General features: G+C 42.9%; 1 non-coding gene across 1 annotated transcript; it reads left to right on the top strand.

The window, feature by feature from the left end:
* The first annotated feature begins 390 nt into the window (after positions 1-390).
* On the top strand, positions 391-526 carry LOC118994589 (small nucleolar RNA SNORA21). Its single transcript, XR_005068096.1, has one exon. It is a non-coding gene; the product is annotated as a small nucleolar RNA SNORA21 (small nucleolar RNA).
* Positions 527-5,761: the final 5,235 nt, after the last annotated feature.

The raw sequence follows: 5,761 nt of genomic DNA, 5'->3' as shown, positions 1-5,761 counted from the left end.
AATCAACAAATACGTATTGAACAACTCCTATGGGCTAAGGACTACTATGGGTCCAGGGTTCTAGGTGCTGGGAACACATTAATAAACAAAGCATATAAAAATCCTTGACCTTATAGAGCAATAGTCTGGTGAGGAGAGAGAGAATCACAAGTAATAATTATAAAATAAATCAGGATGATAACTTCTATAAAAAATATAGCAAGCTGAGGGACAGAGAATGATAGAAGGGTTATTTTAGGTACGTGTTTTGGGAAAGGCCACTGTGATCTGCTGACACTTGAGAAGTGATATGAATCATGTGAGTCACTGGAAGGGCGTCCTCGGCAAAGGTAAAGGTCCGGATGTGAGTGTGCACTTGATGTGTTTTGGAGATAAAGAGTTAAGTAGATGCCCCTTTGGAAAGCACTCGTTGGGCCTTTCGCTAATGACCCACTGAGCCGTCAAGAACGGGCAAAGTAAAAACACCGCTTTTGGGTGAAGTGGCAGCATGTCGTGTTGTTTCGCTTCAATCGGTGATACGACAAGGAGAAAAGAAAAAAAGGGGTTACGTAGAAAAGCGGCAAGTGTTCAAAGCATTGGTCTGAATGCTGAGTGGGGAATAGATGATGGAGGCGGGGCAAAGGGAGAAGCCATTAGGAGCCAAGTTAAATAACCCAGAGAGGGACGGTGGTGGCTGCTCTGGCTCAGCGACTGTGGGGGTGTAAGGAGTGTCCACACTAGGCCTGGCTGGGTAGCTCAGTTGGTTAGAGCACCATCCCAATTACACCAAGGTTGTGGGTTCAATCCCTGGTCAGGGCACATCCAAGAATCAGTCAATGAATGCATAAATAAGTGGAACAAAACGTGGATGCTTCTTTTTCCCTCTCTCTCTCTCAAATCAATTTTTTAAAAAAGGGTCCAAATTAGAAATATAGTTTAAAGACAGCTGACAGCATTGCAGAAGGATTGGAGAGGGGAAACACAGAGAAGAAGTATCAAGAAGGGTACAATATTTTTGTCCTGAACAGCTAGAGGAATGGAGCTGTCACTGATGAGATGGCGAAGACTGGGAGAGGAGCAGGCTTTGCAAGAAAACTCAAGATTCCATTTTGATTAGGTTAAGTTCGGGGTGCTTATTTGGACTGCCAAGTGGAAAAGTCCAGTTCGCAGCGGAAGTCCTTGTCTGGAGGGCCGCGGGGAGGTCAGAGCTGCAGCTGGCAGCGTAGGAATGGGATTTAAACCCGTGGAATTCGGTGACATCACCTAGGAAGGGAAGGTAGATAAGAAGGGGCCCAAGGACTGAGTCATGGGGAATTCCAGCCTGTAGAGGTTAGAAAAGAAGGGAGGATTTGTCAAAGAATGCCGAGGAATGGAGCCAGAGAGGCGGAAGGACCAGGAGCGCGATGTCCCAGAAGCTAAATGAAGAAAAGGTCTCTGGGGGGAGGAAGTGCTCGGCCGGGCCGGTGCTGCTCATTGGGCAAGTACAAGGGTGCTGAGATTTGACCATTGGATTTAGCAGCGTGAGGGGCACCAGGGACCTTGTTTCAGTGGAAGTGTGGGACCAAAAGCCTGACTGGAATAGGTTTAAGAGGTAATAGGTGGGAAAAAAGTGGAGACAACACAATTAGAAAAATTATTTTGAGGCATTTTGTTCTAAGGGGACCAGAGAAGTGGTATGGAAGTTTCAAGGGATCTGGAAATAATTTTATCCTTTCTGCTGGGGGGAGAGGGTGTAAAGGGACTAAATGGTAGTAAAAAATATATAATAAAAAAAGAAAAAATAATTTTATCCTTTCTTTTCCAATATTTATACTGATTATTTCACTTTATCACCTAATCGAACCGGATAAAACCTCTGAAAACAATGTTGAATAATGACATGTAAGCAGATATCCCTATGTTTTGCCCATTTTGATGGAAACAGTTTTAGGGATCAACCATTTAGAACGATGCTTGCTGCTGAATTTTGAAAAAAAAGTCACTGGGCTTTAAAAAATAATATTGAAGTAGTTTTTATTTAATCGTATTTAAAAGGATGAATGAGGTACAACAGAGATGAAATACCGTGCTCAAAACATAAATGTAGCCCTGGTTGGTGTGGCTCGGTGGACTGAGTGCTGGCCTGCAAACCAGGGGTCGCTGGTTCAATTCCCAGTCAGGGCCTGTGCCTGGGTTGCAGGCCAGGCCCATGGTTGGGGGCGTGCTAGAGGTAACCGATAGGTGTTTCTCTCCTTCTCTTTCTCTCTCCCTTCCCCTCTCTCTAAAAATAAATAAATAAATAACTTTAAAAATGCATTAAAAAGATTTTACTCATTTATTTTTAGAGAGAGGGGAGGGAGAAAAAGAGGGAGAGAAACATCAATGTGTGGTTTGTCTGATGTTTCCCCATGATTCAGCTCAGGCTGGGCATTTTAGCAGAATAATCACAGAAGTGAGTGGTGTCCCCGACACTTAGTACCCGGGCAAACTGTCAGCTCTTCCAATCATGGTGACTTTAACTTTGACCATTTGGTGAAGTTGGTGTCCTTCTAGATTCTTTACTGCAAAATCACCATTTTTCCATTTGTAATTAATAAATATTTGTGGGATTTACTATGAGACCACTTAAATGTCTTATTCCTCATTGAGTATCTGGCCTCATACCACTTAAAAAATAATAAATTAGCCCTGACTGATGTAGCTCAGTGGGTTTGGTGTCGGCATGCAAAGCGAATTGTTGCCTGTTTGATTCCAGGTGGCCTGGGTTGTAGGGCGTGGACGCGTGCGAAAGGGGACCAATTGATGATTCTCTCCCTCTCTTTCTCCCTTCCTTCCTCTCTCTCTAAAAAGAAATAAATAAAATCTTTAAAAATAATAGAATTTTGAGAACTTTCCAATCTCTTTTTGATGTTGGTGATTTGAGTTGTTTATTCTTGGGTCAGCTCTCAAATTTTCTGCCTGTCTTCTTAGTTCTCCATTCTGGGAAATTTTACCAATCCTCCAACTGCATTTAAAAAAAAAACTTAACCAGTATTAATGCCAATAAGTCTTTTATTGTTCTCTGTTCATTAAAAGCATACTATTGCTGTTCAATGGATTACAGTAATGTCAGATTTCTCTTAGATATTAACTGGGTCCTGTAAATTCTATCTTTTTACCTTCGAGGTCTCCTTTTCCTACTTGCACATCTTGGTCTCCTGCTCTTCTTCAAAAGCCTTGACAGGTGTGCATTTCCGAGAAGGCGGCAATGTGAGGGCTCTCAGGGACTTGCGTGAACTTGCTGGAGGTCTTCTGACTGAAGGCTTCAGGTCTGGAGCAGTGGGAGGGGCAGTCGTGGTTGGAAGAGCTCTAAGGGAGCGATTGTATGGGACAGCAGCTTCCACCCTGCTTATCTCCATTGCTTTAGAGGAGAGCCCGCCCCTGCCCTTCTGTGTTGTGGAAGGGCCATGTTCGGGACATTCAGCCAGTACCCACATTTACTGCCCATTTCTGACTCCAGCCCTTCATCCCAGCTCTCCTTTCCCAGCCAGGAACCTCTGTAGCATTTGGTGAAAAAAAAAAATAGATTCTCTCTCTTCCTGCAGCCCCCTCCTCACGCATGCAAATTGGCTGTTTTCTCCGTTACCCTTCATCAGGTAACTCTTTGCCATCATTTTCCATCACCCCTAAATCGGTTGAAACCTCTAATTCACTGATAAAGGATTCCCCCTCTCTTCAAATGCAGACATACAATTCTTAAATATTTGTAGTTGGTTCTCCAGACCGAGCACAATGCTTGGGTCAGGTTGCCATCCTAAACCACAGCCTCCTCAGTTACTATTTGGTAAAATCCCCTTGCTTCACCTAGCTTTACAGATTAAACTAGGTGAAATTTGCATCTGTTCCTTGTAAGTAAAACACTTTAAGGTAGAAGGGCATTGTCGCTAGTTATCTCTTTAGGCCTAGCATCCCCACCCATCCCCTCAGCCTTTCCACGATTTGACCGGAACACAATTAACGCAGTTACTGTACTCCCTGATTCTCAAATTCCGGTGCCTGGAGGAGTCAGGCTGATAGCGTCAGCGAATGAATTGGGCCAGATGGGGACTGAGGCAAACGGAGGGTCTGCGTCCTGAGCGGGGCCGCTGCCACCAGATAGCTCTTCAGATCTCTGACGTGTGCGTGTGTGACCAGAGTGGCCAGGCCCTCTGTTTTTTTTCTCTTTTTGTTTTGTTTTGTTTATTTGTTTGCTTTCAGGTCTTCTGATTTTTAGGAGAAGCTTAGAATCGACAATTTATGAAAAAATTCCAGGTTTTTAAATGTTGGCAACAAATTTAAAAACATTTAAATAACTATTCTGGCCAAAGAAAACATGCTTTGAGGCCAGATTTGTTACTTCTGATTTACTTACTCCCTTAGGTGTCTAATCACCTCTGATTTATGGGTCACTTTTATTACTTCTCCTGATGACAATTTTACTGTGTATTTACTGCGGTGCTAAGTGGTTATGAACATAACTGTATTTCATCGCCACAGCAACCCTGGGAAGTAGGTATCACTTTTCCACTTTATAGGTGGGGCAGCAACCTTGTCTAGGCAGCAAGGTTGATCCTTTCAGAACACAGCTCTGAAATCCTAAAGTATTTGTACGGCTTCCTATTATCCTTGGGATTAAAAATTAAGCTTAAAGTTCCTTAGCTGGACTTCACGAGGCATTTCAACGCTCGGCTCCCCTCGCCTCTCTCCCCTGCCTGACACACTCGGCTCCATCAACACGGAAGTTTTCTCAGTCCCTTTGACATAGTAATTCTGTTTTTAATATTATACACAAGTTTCTGGTTTTAAATGAAAATGTAAGAGCATTTAATTCTTACGCAAAATCACCAAATTGCCACAGTTTGTGTTTCGTAGCTTGTACAAGCATACACATTTAACAGAACGGTGGAAACCCTGTACCAAACTCATTCAACTGACTTTTTATTTTCACTATTATTTATTGACTTTAGAGAAAGGAAGGAAGGAAGGAAGAAAGAAACATCGATTCGTTGTTCCACTCACTTATGCATTTATTGATTGATTCTCGTATATGCCCTGGTCGGGGTTCAAACTGGGAACCTTGGCAGAGCGGGCTGATGTTCTAACCAATAAGCTATCGGGCCAGGGCCTCATTCGGCTGCTTTTATTTCACTTCTTTTTTTTTAATAAAGATTTTTATTTATTTATTTATTTTAAGAAATGAGGAAGGGAGGGAGAAAGAGAGAGAGTGAAATTCAATGTATGGTTGCCTCTAGCGCACCCCATCCTCGGGGTATGGCCTGCAACCCAGGCATGTGCCCTGACTAGGAATTGAACCGGCAATGCTTTCGTTCGCAGGCCTGCACTCAATCCAGTGAGCTACACCAGCCAGGGATATTTCCCTTCTTGATATGCACGCATTCTATCAACATGGCTTATTGATGATAAGAAAGGAAATGAAACAATAATTACTACCACAAATAATGTTAATCGTAATAATCACCACTGCTAATAATTAATCATATGAAATAATAATCGATGAATATGAAATAAAGTGAACTATGGGTTGCCCTCTTTCAGAATAAGTGGCTGGTTAATACAGAAAAGCCACATGAATAAGAAAGGATATGATAGGGTCCCCTGGCCATTTGTGTCTCTTAGAATGCCATTGTCTTCTTTCTGCATTTGATGAAAGTTCTGGTTTGAATAGGAACCGTGACCCCGTTATCAGAGCTCCCACGCACTCGGGCAGAGATGTAAACTTGCTTTGCTCTTGCTTTGAGTCTCCCTGCACTCCTGACAACCTGGG

Source organism: Sturnira hondurensis, unplaced genomic scaffold (genome assembly GCF_014824575.4).
Source record: "Sturnira hondurensis isolate 20B ecotype Veracruz unplaced genomic scaffold, ASM1482457v3 Scaffold0009516, whole genome shotgun sequence".
NCBI lineage: Eukaryota > Metazoa > Chordata > Mammalia > Chiroptera > Phyllostomidae > Sturnira > Sturnira hondurensis.
This window is presented reverse-complemented; position numbering and strand designations above follow the sequence as displayed.